At 40.4% G+C, this 20,845-nt stretch overlaps 1 protein-coding gene across 6 annotated transcripts in view; it reads left to right on the forward strand.

The window, feature by feature from the left end:
- Positions 1–20,845, forward strand: part of tcf4 (transcription factor 4) — a 257,476-nt gene that overhangs the window by 23,708 nt on the left and 212,923 nt on the right. The gene's annotated exons all lie outside the window — the stretch shown is intronic.

The following is a 20,845-nucleotide window of genomic DNA, read 5'->3' on the forward strand; positions in this document are numbered from 1 at the left end:
ACAGAATTGCTTTCTTTTGTAGGCAGACACTAACCCTTGATCTCTCTAGCATTAATCTGATAAATGATAAAACATCACATTTTATCTTATTACTTTTAAACTTTCAAACAGCAAAAACATGATGCATTGATTATTCATGCCACACTTTTATTGAAATGTTCATCTTTTTTGTTATTTAACTGACATAAGCCATAATTTCGTGTCAGGACAGCCACTTAAAGCCCTGCTTAAGATCAGGCTCTGGTTTGCCAGCTGGTGCTAGTATACACTCAGGTTCTTTGCTAGCTTTGTGCTATCTGTACAGACACTTGTAAGACGTTCATCTTCATACAAGTGACATCTAACAGATTTGTTATATTATTACAGTCAATCTTGTTCTGATAAATTTACCAGGATAGATGTGGACCTAAAACCAAAGCAAAGACCCACATGTAGCGCCATGGTTTGCAGTTATAATAATGTGCACCGTAGCTTCAATTTAATCGTCGTGTCCGGTAAATAAAAGTATCACAGTTCCTGAAAAGTTATAGACCACTCTTTCATTCAAGACATGATCAATAAATACTAAAACTTAAACACAGTGAACACGTAATGGGTCTTTAACCAATCTGAGATCAAGGTCAAGCTCACACTTGTCCTGTTACAGGCAGGATGGATCATGATGAGCTACTACATAACTGACACTCTGGTTTCTTTCTATTTTCTGCCCAGAGTAAAGATGATTGAAGAACCTCAGAACAGAATGTTAACTGTAATGTAATTACTGGGTTTGCTACAGTAATACACCCCCGCTGATTGGGATATATCATATAGCAACAAAGATTAAAAAAAAAACATTGTAAGAGAAAAATATAAAACATGTTTTCACTTGCAAATTTTTTCTCCTTGCACAGTTTTGGCATTTCTTTCACTGGAAAAATCGAAACGCATCACAAGCTCGGGTCTATTTATGTGTGTGAGTATATATAGAAAGGCAAAATCTATAACATCACACGAAATTGGTGGAATCAACCTACGTATGTTTTCTTACTGAAAGCCCACTTTGCAGCTTACGTGAAAGCAAGACATATGTGTGATATAAAAGGAATGTATCAAGGCTATTGTATCTAAATTCTAAATTAAAAACATCCTGTTTCCTCCCTGATCTTCTTCCTATGCTTCCTGCTTTTCTTCCATTTCTCCCTTCTGCTGTTTCGACTCCTCGACATTCACCTCAAACGGAGATCCGCTTGAACTCGCTCAAAGATAGACTTGCAGGTTTTGGACGTCGTCGCAACCTGTTTGTTGAGATCATTTAATGTACAAATTGATTTGAGCTGACTTGCCAGAGACACACTGAACCTTCACACTGCAGAGATCAGTGGGTTAAACCATCTGGTTCAGAGTTAGGGGTGGGATCGAGGAGGGAAGCGGCACAATGGTTCATCCCGGCTTTTGTTTTATTCTCAGTTTTTTGGCAGCGAGGGCACCAGAGTGGCACTGCCAAGTCCCCGAGTGTGTATGTGTGGAAAAGGGGGGTTGGTTGGAAAATATATAGCCTCTCCACACACACACAGACACACACACCAAGCACACAAACTGACACACGTGCACAAACACACACACAGACTCTAAATTGTCTGGAACACCCCTTCTGCCATCTGGTCCTGTGACGGGCCAGACACAGTGTATGGGTGTGTGCGTGTGTGGGGGGCATTATTGTGTTTTTGTTCATCCATGTAAGGGGGGGGGGAGACAGAAAAACACACTCTCTTAAAACACACACAGCAAGATTAGCAGTAAATTTATGCCCCAGTCTTTGGCTGTGTTTGTGTTAATTCGGATGTTCTTCCCTGACGTTTAATTGGTGTTTAGGTCCGGTGTGAAGCTAGTTTATTTTGCAAAGTCCCAGTCTGCTTTCTCTTGTTTCAGACACTCAAAATGAATCCAGAACTGAAGACAGGAGGTCAGAACCTGCTGTGGTTCACATCAATTATACTGATTATTTTATTACCTTTGCTTTTCTTTATATTTGAGTTTGATCTGCAGAATTATTTTATGTATTTATTTTGCTAAATTAAGATAAGAAATATTTTGTTATCTTGGTGTTTTAAAAGCAGGCCAATGTCATAGAGAAACCAGGACTTTTTCCCCCCTCTTTACTCTCTATTGGAAAAGTAACTTCCTGCACCTGCCCCTTCCACTTCCGGCTCTGTCCTTCGTTTCTTTGCTTCCCTAACCCCCCCCCTCCCCAGCAACTTTGGGGGCATGTCTTGTAGTACTCGGAACTGAGCGTCTAACTTTGGCAGAGGTGACGCCTTGCTAAGTGGAATAAAGCCTTTTGCTCTAGGAGACTTGCTCAAGAGAACTGTGCTGCAAGCTGTGAGCGTTTCATTGATAAAATAGGGAATTTTGGCAAATGCACTTAAAGTGAATGCAGCAAGGAAAGAAAGCTGAAAGGAGAGGAAAAGATGGGTTGCCTCAGTGTATTGGTGTGTGTGTGTGTGTGTGTGTGTGTGTGTGTGTGTGTGTGTGTGTGTGTGTGTGTGTGTGTGTGTGTGTGTGTGTGTGTGTGTGTGTGTGTGCGTGCTGAGACACATGCGGGTTGACCTGAAGAGACCAGACCGCTTCTTCCTCATTGGCTGAAGAACATCTGGCAGCCTGAGTGTGTGTGTGTGTGTGTGTGTGTGTGAGAGAGAGAGAGAGAGAGATACCACATTGATCTCCCTTCTCACATTCCACACTGTCAGGACTGAAAAGCAAAAACGCCTCACTCCAAACATTTGCCTCTCTCTCCCTCTCTCTCTTTCCATTCTTTCATTCTTCCCTTCATCTTTTCATTTTTTACTTCTCTCGCTCTGCTCACTTTCTTGCTACTCTCTTCCTTATGCCTCCCCCCTTTCCCTCTTCCTCTCTCAATACCCACTTCAGCATGATAGCAAACTGCCTTCTCTCAATCCTTCTGTGCTGTAAAGCTAAAAATAAAGGTTTCTTTGAATATAACATGTTTACAGTCAAAAATGAGAAGGCGAATAAGTGAGACTGTGCGATTTAATCCACAAAGATCTTTGCTCCTACATGGTTGCCTTTTATGATATAATATTTTTTTGGCATCGTGGACTGAACATACCAGACAAGTCTAGGACATGGTGTACTGTTCTATCCCGACATCACTGCATGTACACAAAAAAAAATGTCTTCCTCACTCTGGATAGAAAGCTGTTACATTGCAGGCTGCCTGCTGTGTGATCGGCCACAGTTCAACGGTTAGCAAGTGGCACTTGATTTGATGCAGCAAAGTTTGGAGGAACCCTGCCGCTTCTGAAAATGTTATAAATGCTGCCTCGCTAAAACGGTGATCCTTAAATGGGGGGGGGGGGGGGGGGGGTAATTTGAAATAGCACCAGAGACTTGTACTTGACAGGCCACACACGTTGAATCGTTAGTGATGGCATTTTGGGACGTAAATTGTATGATCATCATTTAAAAATGGGAAAGACTTACACCTGGAATTGTGATTGGCGTCAGCTGAGAATTCACTTTAGTTCATCGAACAAAATTTAAGACTGTATTTGTTGTGCTTAAGGACTTGAGACTTGACTTGTTCTGATAAACTCAAATTTGAAATGTGACCTTTGACGTGAAATTTAACTTCAGATTTGGTTTGACAAATCTTAGACTTGTTTTATACTTGAATAAATGACTGGGACCATGTCTTGAAATTACCCTAAAAAAATGTACTTGTCTTAGATTACTAGAGGCTCGAGAACTTGAAACTTTCTAATCTTTGCAAACTTAATATGGAATCACTTAAAAGACAAGTTGATTATTAAGTACAACTCGCCTGCAGCAGTTTTACTACCTGGACTTGATGCTTAATTTGAAATTTGCTCTGCACACATGATTATTGCTCTAAAACCCTCTAAGGAACTAAAGAAGACTGAGTTGGTGTTTTTGAGATTGAAAGTTTGTGACAAACTTGGAAATTCACTTGGAGGAAATGACTTCAGGCCTGTCTCGGACTTACCTCAAAAAGACTTGTACACAGCTTTGTTTGGACTACGATCAGACTCAAAATTATGTTTTGTTAATTTTCTAAACTGGCTGCTTCACTACACTGAATTATCTCTGAACCACTGTGGAATATTAATTGAAAAAGTTGAGAAATACTGGTGTGCATTTGTGGTTGTTTGTCTTATTTGACAGCTTTGTTTTTGCAATAACTTCAGGCTAAAACCTCCACTTCCACACAGTGGTTTTAGCCTTTGGTTAAGAGGATGTTAAAGAGGACATTAGTTAGCTGTTTGTGTTCCCCCCCCCCCCCCCCCCTTAGACTTTCCTCTTTTCTCTTATTTTCCGGCCTGCTGCCTGTTGGATGGCCATCCTTCGACAGCTTGAAGCCATTTGAAGGACCAATTATCCAATAAATGCGGCTTTATGAAGTTCTATCCCTGCTGCTGTGTTCTTGGAAGGCAGAGGTGTATATCAATAAGATTTACAACACCCAAGCTTTAAAAGAAACAGCCACCATTTGGAAGGATGTGACACCTTACTTCTGTAAAGCAAACAAACACATTTGCATTATAGTGCAAAAAGATAACAAAGCATTAGAGTGCTTTGTTATTTCGGTTGCCAATCAGAAACCAAATGTTAGTGGTTGGGAAGCAATAAAGCTAAAGAACTGATCTACAAAATTACATTACAATGCCAGAAGGGATTTGCTCCCATCCTGCCACAAGGTCCAGCAACTGGTGTTGGGTGTTTATCTCAAAGGTTTTGGATGGTATTGAAGTCAGAACTCTGCGCAGATAAATCGTTCCAGCGTTTCCCACAAATTTGGACGATCACTTTTGTCAAACTAAATTTGTATGATGCAATTATTTGAAGCTGCTGGGGCCTAGCTAATACTTTATGGCGTGCAGCATTGTCAGTATGCTTTGGCATGTTTTAAATTAAATCTTTAGCCGGTATAATTATTTCTTAAATTCTTAATGATGTATAACTTCTGTTGATATGTTTTGGTCCAGTTAAGCTAGTCATATATCTTTACCAAGATTCAAACTTTGAAACTACTTTGACTCCTTTACCTGTAAATTTTTCTTTTCTGTTACAAATGTGAGACTTGACTTTGCAGTTAAAGATGAATCTGAAATGACTTAGAAGTAGTTGACTGAAATAACTGTTCTTTCCATGAATGACTTTAACTTAACTTTCTATGACCTGAAGTCTATAGACAGATCTTCCATATGAATATACAGAGCGTGTATCTTACACCAGAATCAGGCTTACTCTGGTATTCATTTAATACTTCTGTAGTTACATTATGGGCTGTAAGTGTAGTGGTTTACACATTTGCCTTATAAGTAAAAAGATCTCTAATTCAGTCCCAGGAGGAGACACAAGTCCTTTGGGCGCTGCATCAGGAAGTGCACCTGGTGTAAAAATCCTCCAAATCAAAACATTCAGAGTTAACTGTTGTGGCATATGATTTTCCCCAAACACCTTTTAGTCAGATAACAATAGATGAGCTCTTGGAGATCTTCCTCCAAGATTGAAACTGCATCTTTATCTGATTATGTTGCCTGAAGACTGCAACCCCTGACTTTTAAGATCTCTAGCTGCCTACTGCATGCATTGCAATAAGAATACCCTTTTTTGTGCAATTCTAATACAATTTTCAATTTCTTTGATCCATTTTAAGTTGTGCTCATCTCTTGGAAACATCATCTTGCTACAGATACAGTGCAAATGTACATTTGAATCTGGAAGCTGTACTCTTCTTTTTTTTTTTCAGTAGCGTAACTCTTTAAGACAGAAGTTTATGGGTGCAGCCAGAGGTTAAAGTACTTCACTCAGGACTGAGGAGGCAGAACTAATTACTTCAACACAGTGAAATTTGATTAAGACCACCTTTTTGCCCTAAATGCATCATTCTTCTGGAAAAAAAAAAAAGGTGCACTCTGCGTGTTTTGGAAGCAGGAATCTGGAACAAAGATCACTAAATCTTCACTATGAGAGTATTTAAAAAAAACAAAAAAAACAGGCGTTCCACTCCCTGTTTCCTCAATAAACTGCTTCCTTCTCTGAGTGGGTGTTTAGGTTGTGAGTCTTTACCTTTTCTGGAATTTCAAACCTATATATTTTACAGTAACTTAGCCTTAGCTTGAACTCTGAAGTGCCTGAGGATCAGCACCACGTTTCACATTGCTTGACACGAGGACTGGAAGAGAGAAGAGAAACCGCAAATCTTGCTTCACCAAAAAGGAGAAAATTAGATCTTCTAACAGTGCCTAGTAAGTCTGATTTTCATGATTAATCTTGTTTACTGAGTTGGCCAGTATGACGTAGAGTAGACCTTTTATTGGCCCAGTGCTTGACATATTTATAAACCAACCAGTGATGGGTGCAGTGACTTAATGTGGCATCTCAACAGTTGCATCCTCTTGGTGTGGTAACCAGGTCTGTTGCTGGAAGCAGCCCACAGCTGAATTTTGTGAGACTTGGTGACATTTGGCTAAAAAGACTTAACTTCTAAGCAGGAGACAGTTAACAGCTATATCGTCTTGTGTTCATTCAACAGGATACAAAATTTTAATGAAGTACCTGATAAATTGAGACTTAATTAACAGCTTTTCCTCCTGCTTGTAGTCTGAATGTATAGCTGAATTTGTACTTATTTTTAAAGTGGGTAAAGGTTGAGAAAAATTTATTCCCAACGTGTCACATGTCCAAATGCATGCAGAAGCCCAAACGTCTTACCCATTTTCACTACTGAGCTCCTCATTTCAAGACCATGTGCATTAATCTGGTGCTGTAACAAATTTCACTCTGGGTCTTTCAGGCTTTCCACCAGAGGCTGAACCTGGCTGCATGGATCAGTTCCTAGTACCTACAGCATAAAAGCATTATAGAGTTTTGTCATGTAGAAACTTGAAAGGGTCTTCCTCAACAATCACTTAATCACTTTATTCTGATATATGTAAAACTTTCCTTTCTGTGGGACCAAAAGATCCTAACCTTGTGATCACCAGTTTACACAGAGAGAAATATTCACGTACTTTTGTAGCATATTTAAAAACTTAAAAGCAAAAATATTTTTAGGCTGCAGTCCTATATGTCTGCGTGTTTCATAGCGTGTGAGTTGTGTGTGCATTGAAGGTATCATTTGGCAGCTTGTCTGTAAGAATGTAACCTGAGACCTGCACACACACAGGCGTTCCCACAATACCTCTCTCTCCCTCTCTCAGATGTAAGCCTTTTGTCTGCCCCCGACCTCTTTTTTTTTTTTTTTTTTCCTTCTTCTCCCCCTCAGTCGTTGCAGGTGTTCATCATGAGGCAATAAAACAAGTAGTGACTGTTCTCCATCCCAAACACAGCCCACGCTCATGCGGCTGCAGACCCTGCTCCACATTTACTCAGCTCTTTCTAATTTGTGGCCCTGCATGCAGCAGCTGTGGCAGCCATCTTGCATATATTCTTTACTTAAGGCCACTCTTGATGTTGTCCATGTAAAGGTTTCAGAGGTTATTTTTCAAAGTGATCAAAAGCGTTTCAGTAGTTAGTTTTTTCTTAGTGGTATCAGACCGGGGGTTCCTGATATTCAGCAGCTCCAATAACACATGTGAAACTTTCTTTTCTCCTCAGTAGTAAGTGACTTTCTCATCAGTGCTTCATCTTATGAAAGATATAAAAGTAATATTTGAAATCAACTTGTTTTTGGGTTGTTTTTTTTTAAGTCTATTCGGTAGTTGTCTTCATTCAACTAATGGTAACTTTATAATGGCGCTATAGGAAAAGTGAGATGATCACCATCTCAGTAAGAAGTCTTCGATTTAAAATAACTGAATTGGGCCTAGACACTCATATGTTGTTTCCAGGGTTACAAATTTAATAACAGTTTATAAGACATTCACCCTCTGTGGTCTACATCATTAGACTGATGACTGGACCTGGGTGTACTCCGCCTCTTGCCCTGTGGTAGGTTAAGCTCCAGCCCCCCTGAGACTCTGAATTGCATAAGCAGAAGAAAATGAATGAATGGATGGATGGTCTAAGTGATCGTCACAGATACCCAAACTCAAACCTTATGTTTTGGAGAAAATCAATGCATGTCAGTTCAAACGATTGCTTTCATTGCCCCTGATCACCAGGACTTAGTAGAGCAATCAGTATAGCAATATGCTGAGGTAGTTAGGGTCATCACTGATGATGAACTTTAAAATTTTGGTTAATAAGTTCTGAAAACCACACAGTATAATGAACACCGTTTCTAAATTTCATATCTGTGTCTATAGAAATCGCCATTTCCTGTTACCTGCTGGCTCACAGAAAAAGATGTATATCATTGACAATTTATTACTGGAGTCAAAGACTGAGGCTAGTTTTCACACATGATTTTCTTTCATCATGCGGGGAAAATATGCTTTATTTATAGAAAAAATAAAAACCTCAAAGATATTTACTGGCAAATACCAATGTAAGACGGCGCCAGTGTTCACGGCCAGCCGTCTGTCCCTTCCAGTGTTATTGTTTGCTTTTGTTTTACTTGCTTCAAAAGATGCTAACTCTCTGTGTGTTTACGATCGCCAAACGCTTTTAGATTTAAGATTACCTTGCTTGAGACGTGAATCTTACTGGAACCACGGAAATCAGAAATTTCTCCCTCCACCGTTTCTGCCTGGCGTTCCTGTCCCAGCCTGCCTCTGGGGTAGCTTCGAGGCAAAGCAATCAACCAGGTGCCGCTGGCGCCGGGGAGGACGAAGCGGTCGATTGGTGAGACCGGAGGCTGCCTTCTTACGTTCTGGGAATGATCAATGCTTTGAGGCGGCCAGATCTGACTACGTCAAACACTGGACCTCCCCGACCATAATCTACCTCTGTTTGGTTCCTGTCGCTGGGATTACTACAATAAACCCATGCCTGTGACCTCCGCGACATCGTCGGAGAGGAGTAAACTTCCAGAACCTGCGGACGCTTCAACGGGCTCCTATTTCCACTACTAAGCCTTTGACTTCACTAAGGATTAGCCTTGCTGATGTCCGCTCGTTAGCTAATAAAACCTTTATTTTAAAGGACTTTTTTACGTACCGCGATTTGGATCTTATGCTCCTAATGGAAACTTGGCTGAGACCAGGTGAGCTCAATTGTTTTACTGAACTCCTACCTTCTGACTGTGATTATTTAAATCTGCCGAGGATGGGCAAACGTGAGGGTGGAGTTGCGGCTGTCCTCAGGAAGAGACTAACATATAAACAACTTTCAACAGACTTCTACTCAAGCTTCGAAATCCTACTTTTTGAATTGGGGAACCCACGCCCAACACTGTTGGAGTAATATACAGACCTCCAAAATATAACAAAGATTTTATTCGAGACTTTTTTTAGCAGGAATCATCCTGAGTTATGATCAAATTTTAATAGTAGGTGATTTTAATATCCATGTATGCTGCCCCCACAACCAGCTGGCTAAAGACATTTTTTAAATTTGATTGACTCTTTTAGCCTCATCCAGCATGCATTGGATCCAACACATGTACAGGGCCACACGTTGGACCTCGTGTTGTCTTTTCGATTACCAATTTTTAATTTGGAAATAAGTGATGCAATCTTTTCTGACCACTGTCCATTAGTGTTTAATGTACTTTTATCTCATTGCCATCTTAAACCTACATCCTCAACACGATGTTATCGTGTTTTTAAACCAACGGCCACAGAACAGTTTTCCACTGCCTTTGAAAGACTGTCGAATTCTTCCCTTGGTGATGGTATTGAGCAGATGGATTTGAAGTTTAATAATAAATGCAAGACTATTCTTGATGTGATCGCCCCATTTAAATCAGTTCGATCGACAGTTTACTCAGACCCGTGGATAAACCACTCAACTCGATCAGCTAGGCGACAGTGCAGGAAGGCTGAACAAAAATGGAAAAAAAGACAAGTTACAAGTCTCTTTCCTGCTGCTGAGAGAGAGCCTATCTAGATATCAAGTCATTGTAAAAGCTGAAAAATCTAAGTTTCTCGCAAGCATTATTGAGAACAACTCTAATAACCCCCGAACTCTTTTCTCAGTTATTGATTATTGATTATTACTGATTATTAAATACCTCCCCCGCTTTCCATATAGATAGCTCCATTGAAACTTGCGATAGGTTCTTGCAGTTTTTTATTAATAAGATAGAAAGGCTTCGATCTACATCTACCCCATCTCTGTATAATGTCTCATTAACATATACCTCCTCAACTGCTTTAGACCAGTTTGAGGCTGTATGTCTTAACCAGGTGGGAGATCTTTGCAATAGCATAAAGACATCATCCTGCCCTTCAGATGCAGTCCCAACCCATTTTCTAAAAAAGATTATTATGGTAGTCGGTACCGACATTTTAACTATTTTTAATAGTAGTCTCAGCTCTGGGGTAGTACCAACTGGATACAAGCACGCTGTAGTGCAGCCAGTACTTAAAAAAACGAACCTTGATTCTTCTGTTCTTGCTAACTTTAGACCTGTTTCCAAGCTTCCGTTTTTGTGAAAAATTTTAGAAAAGATTGTATTTGAGCAGCTACAAACGTTTCTAAATAGTCATAATATTTTTGAGAAATTCCAGTTGGGCTTCAAAACCCGCAACAGCACAGAAACTGCCCTCCTAAAAGTACTTAATGATATTTTTTTAATCACTGACTCAGGAGACCCAGCCGTGCTCCTGCTCCTAGACTTAACTGCAGCCTTTGATACTGTTGACCACAGCATTCTGATCTCCCGTTTGGAGCAATGTGGTATCAAAGGTATCCCCTTGGAATGGTTTAGGTCGTACCTCTCCGAGAGGACTTTTTCCGTGAGCCTTGATGATTTTATTTCTTCCCCACCTCCTGTTACTTGTGGTGTCCCGCAGGGTTCCGTATTAGACCCAATTCTTTTTTCAATCTATATGTTGCCCCTGGGCCTAATCTTTAGGAAGCATAACATCTGCTTTCACTCATATGCCGACGACACCCAGATTTATCTTCGGTTTAATAGAAACACCAAATGTTCTTACCTTCAACGAGGATAAAACTGAGGTAATTATTTTTGGACCAAGCTGTAATTTCAATGCCCCAGATTTGGACTTATGTAACCTAACATGTGCTGTTAAAACGCTTGTAAAAAACCTGGGGGTTTTCTTGGATAGCAAACTTACAATCGAGAAACAAATTAATTCAGTTGTCCAGCGGTCCTTTTTTAAATTAAGGCTCCTATCCAAAGTGAGATCTTTTTTTATCCTTTAGAAACTTGAAACGAGCAATTCATGCGTTTGTTTTATCTCAACTGGATTACTGCAATTCACTATATGTGGGTGTCAGTCAGTCCAGCTTGGCCCGGCTCCAACTTGTACAGAATGCTGCAGCTCGCCTTTTGACTAGGAATGGGTACGGCACCGGTTCTGACATAAATGGTAGTAACCAGACTGAAAAGCAGCGCACATTTCGGTGCTTTATTTCGGTGCTTTTTTTCCTGAGATGTCATACACTTTGGATTCTAGCCAATCATTTTACATTTCCAAGGATAGTAGGCAGGCCCAGGTATGTACGTTCTTTTAGAGCAGAGATACAGATTAAAAATGCCCAAGGCGAAGCGGACAAAAGTCTGGCTGTACTTCACAGCAAAAGATGCAAACTCAGCAGCCTGCAACAAGTGCTTTAAGGTGTTACTGTGCAAAGTATAACCTCCTTTGCACAGTATCAGCTTAAAGCGTCAAATCTGATGAAACACCTGGCGACGCATAGCGGTTTTTTAAAAGCCGAGAAATGCACCGTATTTGATAGCTTGCTGCGAGACCTCACACCAAGCACATCTACTGCGGGTGGGTTGCCTGTTATCGGACCCAGAGTTAGCAACATCCCCCAAAAACCCGAAGAGTAGAGTCCTGGCCCCTAGCCCTGCCAGTGTAGCAGAAATGATGACGGATGATGATGGCAGCAGCAGGAAAACAGTTAAACATGAGAGGTTTTTGGACAAAGTTTGCTTTTTCCATTGTTTAAGCACTGCTTCCAGCCAAGAGGGATACCATAGATGCCCTATAGCTGCAGAAAAGGCTAACATTGTTATCTTTTTACAAAAAAACAGCTAAACATGAGAGGTCTTTGGACAAAGTTTGTATTCTCCATTCTTTAAGCACCGGTTCGAGCACCGTTTAAGCACCGGCACCGTTTCAAAAGTACTGGTTTGGCACCGGTATCGGATAAAACCTAAACGATACCCATCCCTACTTTTGACTCGTGTGAAGAAACACCAACATATTACTCCGGTGCTTGCTTCCCTTCATTGGCTTCCAGTGCGTTTTAGAATTAAATTCAAAATCTTACTTTTGACTTATAAAGTGCGAAATGGCCAGACACCGGACTATTTGTCTGACCTATTGCAGCTTTATACACCCTCTAGAGCCCTTCGATCAAGCTATCACCTGCTCCTTATCTTACATAAGTCTGGGATGGTTCATAGAGGAGATCGGGCATTTGCGGTTGTGGCACCTAAAATGTGGAATGATCTACCTCTCCACATTAGAAAGGCCCCAACTGTTACTCTTTTTAAATCGCGTCTTAAAACATATTTTTTCATTTAAATAAATGAAAAATAAAATGAAATATTTGAAAAAAAAACCCAGATGAAGGGAGGAAATTAATGAATAGTTGGGTAAGAGGAAATGAAAGCTAAACTGAAAGTCTTACTAATGCTTTACTTGAACTATGTGTACTCCTATACATCATAATATGCAGTATTAGGAATTTTCAGATTCATATCTGTGATGTTGATGATTCCTTAAACATATGTAACGTGCAGGATCGTCTTCCAGCACTGCTGAGCTGTGACTTGGTGTCAAAGTGCTGTCTAATTTCTAATAAACACAGCATATTAGATATAGAGCAGGAAACTGCTAAAAGCTCTACAACTGTCATGTGCATTTTTCAAGTCAGAAGGTCAAAGGTGAAGTATTTTTTTTCTGTTTCTGCTGGTTATTTGGTTTCATCCATCAATGCTTGACTAGCATCTCCTTAAATCACTGCCAACCAGATATAACTGTGTGGGTTTGGGAGCCCACATGAATGCGCTTTTTGTTCAGAGCGGTCATTTTTCTGTGTGTGTGTGTGTGTGTGTGTGTGTGTGTGTGTGTGTGTGTTTAGGCCAGACTGCCTTTCTCTTAATAGTAATAATGTGAAATGTGAAGCAGCGGGTTCTGTTCTCTGTTAACGTAATGACCCCAGTGATATACTCTGACAGCCACACACACATATACTGAAGACACACACACATATACTGAAGACACACACACATATACTGAAGACACACACACACACACACACACACACACACACACACACACACACACACACACACACACACACACACACACACATATGCAGTTCCACGCAAACTAACAGCTTCACATGAGCAAACTTTGAGTTTAGTGAATAGAGTCTCATCTGTGGTTTTAAGTTGAAAAATGGAGTGTGCCCACCTCATAGTGACATAGGTGCTAGATAGGATCAGAAAATATTCTGTATTCTCTCTGATTGGTTGTTTTGTGTCTGGCAACAGATGATGCTCTGGACATTTGAAAAGGTTGTGGGACAAATAAATATCAATTGCAGTTAGTAGTTAGAAAGTAGCAGACTGAGAACCTGTTCCTGTAGCTCTCTATACTCACCTAAAATGATGATACTTAATATGTAAAAAAAATGTATGTATATCTGCAAAGATTTACTACTTGTGGCACCAAGTGAGACCTAGCGTTCAGCTGATGTTGGTTACTTTATAGCAGGGATTACAAAATAAGTCCTTTAGTGTTTCTCATCATTATGTTGAATTTATTTATCTTCTCTTTCATTTTTGTCCTCTTGCCTCTGTCAGGCTCATGGCATGCGCATGAACTCTATCAGTGCTGCATTACCATAAACAGATACTGCACTTCTAGTTGGGACACAGTTATTGGAATGAAAGATGCTCACCCTGCACATCAGCCATTGAGTCTTCTGGGTTCAGCCATTTCAGTGTTGTAGAGGGGTCCAGTTAAAAGTTTTACAGGTGGCTCTTTTAAAACAGTTGTCTATGAGGAAAGTGTGTTTGTTTTTTGGGGTTTTTTGTTGTTGTTTTTTTCATGTATAATACCAATACCCAGCCTTAGGTAACACTGTGCAGCCATATGTAACTGCATCCTGGAGTCGGTGTGTCAGAAACCTCAAGGAGAGACGAACAACTGAAACTTAATTCAGTTTTGTCTTTAGATTATGGCTGTTGTCATTTTGAACAGTTAAAGAAACACACACAGACACACAGGCACACACTCATGGACATGCTTTAATGTGTTTAGAGAGAGCAGCAGAGCTCTCCTTCCTGCATGCCCAGACATGTATTATGTGGTTTTCAAAGGGGAAGCCTTCACTTTAGTGTGTGTGTGTGTGTGTGGGTGTGTGTGTGTGTGTGTAGGGGGGGGGGGGGGGGGGGGGTGTTCTTGAGATCAATGCAGTTATAGAGTGCAGCAGCTTTTGACTCCACACGCACACACACGCTCTCAAGTGAGGCCTGTTCTTAGTCAAGTGTCACGCTTTGCCCCTCTGACATCTGGTCCCCAAAACCTCTGGAGTCGTGTGTGTGCGCATGCGTGTTTGTGTGTTTATGTATGCATGCGCTGAGGTGCGTGTCCATGTCTGTGTTTGATTAACTATCCATTCCCTGTCTGTGTGACAGCCTCTGCCAATACACTTGTACTTATTGTAAACCGACCTTCTCGCTCTCGCCGAGCGTCGCCTGCTTGGTGCACTTGTGTTTCAGCATCACATGTGTCTGCTATGGCTAAATGTTTCACAGCTTTTCTGAGAAAATATCCAAGTGGTTCTGAAAGTGTTTTACAAATCTTATTATTAGATTTGTAATTGTATTTATCTTTAATTTCAATTTCAATTTCAATTTTATTTCTATAGCACATTTAAGAGTCACAGGTACAACAAAGTGCTTCACAGACGAGCCATATTTGCAGATTTACAACAAAAGAAAACAGTCAACAACAAAGAAATACAGTTATAGGATGGTAATATTATAACAAGCACGAACCGGGAGGAAATTATACTAAGTAGTTTGAAAGGCGAGCTTAAACAAATGGGTTTAAGCTTTATTATTAGGGATGGGTATCGTTTAGGTTTTATCTGATACCGGTGCCAAATCGGTACTTTTGAAACGGTGCCGGTGCTTAAACGGTGCTCAAACCGGTGCTTAAAGAATGGAGAACACAAAATTGGTCCAAAAACCTCTCATATTCAGCTGGTTTTTTGTAAAAAGATAACAATGTTAGCCTTTTCTGCAGCTATGGGGCATATATGGTATCACTCTTGGCTGGAAGCAGTGCTTAAACAATGGAAAAAACACAAACTTTGTCCAAAAACCTCTCATGTTTAACTGTTTCCCTCTTTTTCTTTGGTCATTTTAGCCTTTTTGACCAGGGTGAAGGGAGTATCTGCCATCAAACAAGAAGACAGCCGCATGTAGCTATGATGATGTTTGCTAGTTCACCTTACATGCATTAATGTAATGACGTGGTTAGCCTACTCAACGTAAATTACACACAAACAACATTAAGCGACTCACGCAGAGAAGAACGGCTGCTGCTGCCATCAAATACAGCGCATTTCTCGGCTTTTAAAAAAAAACCCGCTATGCGTCGCCAGGTGTTTCATCGGATTCGAGGTGTTACCTCCTTTGACAGTATCACAGTATCAGCTTAAAGCACTTGTTGCAGGCTGCTGAGTTTGCATATTTTGCTGTGAAGTACAGCCAGACTTTTGACCGCTTCGCCTTGGGCATTTTTAATCTGTAGCTCTGCATAAAAGAACGTACGTACCTGGCCCCGCCTACTATCCTCGGAAACGTAAAATGATTGGCTAGAAGTGTATCACAGCTCAGGAAAAAAAAGCACCGAAATAAAGCACCGAAATGTGCGCTGCTTTTCGGTCTGGTTACTACCGTTTATGTCAGAACCGGTGCCATCATGGCACCGGACACCGGTACCCATCCCTATTTATTATGCTTTTACAGTTGTGGCTGCTCATGTTAAATATGTCATATATCAAGGTCAGCATATAAACAAGTGACCCCTGTGAGCTAAAAGGCTTCAAACTGCTCTCAATGCTTAGCTGCAGCAGGGTTTTTCAATCTACTTCTGGCTCTGTAAGAGTGCAGAAATCCCTAACACAGTCAGCACAGGCTCTTGGGAGCACAGAGCCTGGCCCATCTATGCAAACAAAGTCTTTTGTTTGTGAGTGGCAGCCAATCAGAAGAAAGTTGGCTTAAATATTAAATAGCCTCCAGTGTTGCTGTTAGCTGGGGTCTATCGGAGGGTTTTCAGCTTGTCTCGTACCTCCACACCTCACTGTTTTACCCACAGTCACAACCAAAAACATTGCCATCCTGGGGATTATGTCTGCAGCACTTTACTCACTGTGGATATTATCAAAATAACAGCAGCCCAGTAAAACAACAGCAGGCTCTCACAGGATGAAAAACTCTCACCACACATGTGTAGCATGTTAAGTGTGAATTAATTGGAATGCTGCTGTTTTCAGCCACACTTTATGAATCTCATCTGTGGTAGGATGTGGAGTTTGGTTTGCAACAATACAAATTGGGCTGATGGCAAACAAACTGGAGCAAATTAGCACTGGAAAAGTTTACCTGTTTCCTTAACTAACAAGCTGGATTCTCCCTCGGCTGAGCCTGCCACTGACTGTCTCTGCAGACTCTTGTAGACTGGGCTGTCTTGTCCTCTGAGTGTGCCAGTGTTTTACTTTCAATGCCACCAAAACAAGTTTGATGTGAGCATCTATGTGCACTGGAGAAAAACAGCAGACAAAACTACACAAAGCCCAGTTTGCTAAAAAGTCAGATCTTTAAGTGGAAAAATCAGAGACATCAAAACAGCTTGGTTCCATTTGTTGAGCCTGTTTTGTGGATTTTATTGATTCCCAGAAAGAACAACAACCAGCCACGCTGTTGGCATTTTATTAGACATCTTAGCTCTGATAGGATGTGTCACTCAATACACCGTTTAATAGAAATTGACGCCATTTTGACTGTAATCTAACCATTTAATCTGTTGTCAGTGAAAACACCAGATCTTATTGCTTTGTCAAATGAGTGGATGTGCTGCATTTCTCTGTTGTGACACTGTAAATTTGAATTCCTGGCATGATACAACAATTCCCTTTTAATTCACTTTATATAGCACCAAATCGCATCATCGGTCACTTCACAGAGCTTTATATTGCAAGTAAAGACTCCACAATAATACAGAGAAAATCCTAACAATCAAATGACCCCGTATGAGCAAGCAGTGGGAAGGAAAAAAACCCTTTTAACAGGACAAAACCTCTGACAGTACATAGCTCAGAGAGGGACAGCCATCTGATGTGACCAGTTTGGAGTATGGGGATGGAAACAACACTAATGAAAGGCTGTGGACAAGACATTTATATCTATTCTCCAAGGTATCTAGTTTGTGTTGCTATACTGAACCATAGTTTTTCTTTTTGGAAATAGTGTTAGCATAACATATGTCGTGGGTGTAACGTGATGGTGCTATTTCCCTCTTTCTGGTCTACAAATCTTTGCTTCTGCCAGATTAACCTTTTTTCTTTCTTGTGACAAAAGTAACACATTTGACATCCTGCTAGAAAGTGCAGAAATGAAGGACACCTGTGAATAAATATGACTGTCAGCTTAATGTTGTGCATAGATTCAAATCATTTTCAGATGTTTAGTGAATCTATGTGTTCATCCTTCTGTTCATCTCAACAAATTGACCAGGAGTTAATTCTTTGTGGATAAGGAAAGCAGAAAAAGAATTCTGTCATCAAAGCAGTCTGGTTTCTTAAACTGTCAAGTAGGACTTTCCTGTAGCAGCCTGTTGATGTATTCATTTTTATGCCTGACAGCATGCTGCAATGCACATTTTGACGTTATTTCATATTAAATATGGAAGTTAAGTGGCACACCTGGCTGAACGGAGCTACGTGAAAGTGGGATACAAATGAGATAATTCACATTAATCCTTAATATCTTTGTAGTCATTTTAGGTTGCAGCTAATTGTGTAAAGCCAGCATGGATGTGCCAGCTTTAAAAACCTGTTCACTCGTAAACAGGTGGGAGTTTTTCTCATCATATGACACTGTGGTTATCATATGAGTTTAAATCGGTATCGGGTTCGGGTTTGAGTCGTTGTCGCATGAAGCATAGTCGAGGTCATGTGATAAGAAATTTTCTGCCACCTTCACATGAGTATGTACATACATCCTGTTTCTCTTTATATCATCACCACCTGATCCTCTCCTACAGGGGAAGAACATTTCCTTCACTTGCAAAAGATGATATTTGCATTTTGGTACTCTGTGTTTTTTCACACATTTGTGGGCTAGTGGTCAAATCTCATGTACCAAAAGGGGAAAAAAGTTTCCGATGACTAGATGACTGTAATGAGTCTGAGCACGAACTAGTCAACGACAGGAGATTGTGGGCAGCTGTCTCACTGAAAACGCTAAAAACGGTCCTTGGCTGCAGTTGTCTGTCATCATAACTTGCTGCGTTAGGAGGTGCTTTCTTCTTAAGGATGGCTAATGCATGCAGCATTCAGAGCAGTATGTGGAAGATTACTTGACCTGGCTGATTTAAGTTTTTGACTTTTCTACATAGCTTTTTTAGCTAACTGTTGATGTTCTCACAAAGTCACCTCTGTGTAGCTGCAGTTATGTTGTTGTTTTTCAGACATGTTAAAGGGGGTTTTCAGGACGTCCCAGGGGTCCTTTAGGAGTTTTGAAGGGGCTCACAGACAAAATGAGGAAGAAAAAGTAAGAAAAATGTGGTCAGAGCATATTTTTAACCACAGGTTTCAGTCACCTTGCTGTCAACACAGACAACAGACACACAGGAGGTGGAAGAAGCAGTAGAAAAAGGTGGTGGAGCATTAATATTTATTTTTATTTATCTAAGTGTAAATTACATTCCTGACTTATTTTATTTTTTGCACAGCCCTTCGACTGCCAGTGCATAATGTTGCTAAGTTTCTGCTTTTTATTCAATGGATGTTTAGTTCAATTAGTTAGGGGGTGCTGTTGGCAAGTTCAAGGTTGTGGGTACAATCCTTACTTGGTCTGTGTTGTTTTTTGTTGTTGTTTTGTTTTTGTCTTAATGCCCCCTCCTGCTAGAACAGCCAGCAGATAACCAGGTGACAATCCACAGATCTGCACTTTAATCTTAGAAAAAATGTAAACCATTATTAAACATCTCAGTTGGACATAAAACATCAAACAATTCATTGTTTCAGTTTCAGTTTGTGTATGTGTGTGATTATTTTAAGGAAGCCAAACTTGACATACCCGCTTGATAGTACCACCTGTTCTTCTATTTTTTCTGCTTTTTTTGTTTGTTTGTTTATTCTCATTAGTTCTATTTGTCTTTTCTGATTTTCTCTTTTGGCCTTTGAGCATTGTATAAACTCCTCTGCCTGCTTTCCATTATTGCATAGTATATGTGCATTTTTGTAAAAAAATCAGATTTCACAGGACTAAACTACCGCTTCCAGAGTGAGTAGCAGCAAAGTCCTGCTAATAATCAAATATATGTCAGCGAGTGTGAGCGCTTCTATAATAGCAGAAGTTTTGGTAGTTTGGAGTTCTGAATCATTCAGGTGTGTGTTAACACCGTGCCACAATCTACCAGCAATTTCACCCCAAAGTCAGACCATTCAGTACTTGAGAAATTGCAAGAAACTGAAGAGCTTCTCCTCAGACTTCACAGGCCTCAGTTAAATGTTAAAAATTATGACAGTACAATTACAAAAAAAAAAAAGACTGAAGAAGCATGGCTTGTTTGGAAGAATGGCTAGGAGAAATCCTTTTCTTTCTGAATCCTCTTCTTTTTGGTTTGCAAAGCTGTATCTGAGCAAACTACAACCAAACACAGGAGATCGGCACAAATGCCTCATGCCAACTGTCAGCACGGTGGTAGATGTGTGATGATTTGGGTTGGTTCGGCAGCCAGAGGACCCAGGCACCTTGCAGCCATTTAGTCTGCAAAAAACTCACCAGTGTACCAAAGTATTCTACACACATCCCTTAAATGTAAGGCATCTGTCCGACAGCTAAAGCTCAGCCCAAACTCAGTCATGCAACAGGACAATGATCTGAAGCACAGCAGCAACTCTTCAACAGAGTAGCTGAAAGGACAAGAGTCAGATTGTTGCAATGGTGCAGCTAAACTCCGATGATCACACTGATGGCAATGCTTTTACTGGACCTTAAAACAAATCCATAAACAAATACTGCAAATCTCTATAAACTATGAAGCAACAGCGTGAAAAAGAGTGTGACAAAATAATGTGAGTAACTGTTAAAGTCATACAGAAAACCACTACTTTAAATTATCGCAGCTAAAGGTGGTTTCACAAGCTACCCAGTCATGGGGTGTGCTTAGATTTTCATGGGACTCCTGTGAAAACTTTCTTTTTCACGTGACAGTACTTATGTAAATCGGTACACTAATAATGAGCATTGAAAGTATGTGTCAAAGGCAGATGTTTTATTTTTGTTTGGGGTTTTTTCAGTTAGATGTTGCTTATTTAAAAATTAAATCCAAATTTTGATCCATGAAGAGAGAAGAAGTGATGACAGCAGGGTGGATGAGGGCAGGGAGTGAAAAGAGCCATGAAAGAAAGAACAGAAGGAAGGATGAGTGATGAAGATTTAAGAAAAAAACAGAAAGAGGAAAATTGTGCAATAGAAAAGCGAGAAAGAGAAAAGGTGGAAGCAGAAAGGGGGGACAGAGAGAGAGAGAGGAGCAAAAGTGTGCTCACT

This window comes from Copadichromis virginalis, linkage group LG7 (assembly GCF_057382275.1).
Source record: "Copadichromis virginalis isolate Kocher_CV1m ecotype Utaka linkage group LG7, C_Virginalis_male_GT1.1, whole genome shotgun sequence".
In the NCBI taxonomy this organism is placed as follows: Eukaryota; Metazoa; Chordata; class Actinopteri; order Cichliformes; family Cichlidae; genus Copadichromis; species Copadichromis virginalis.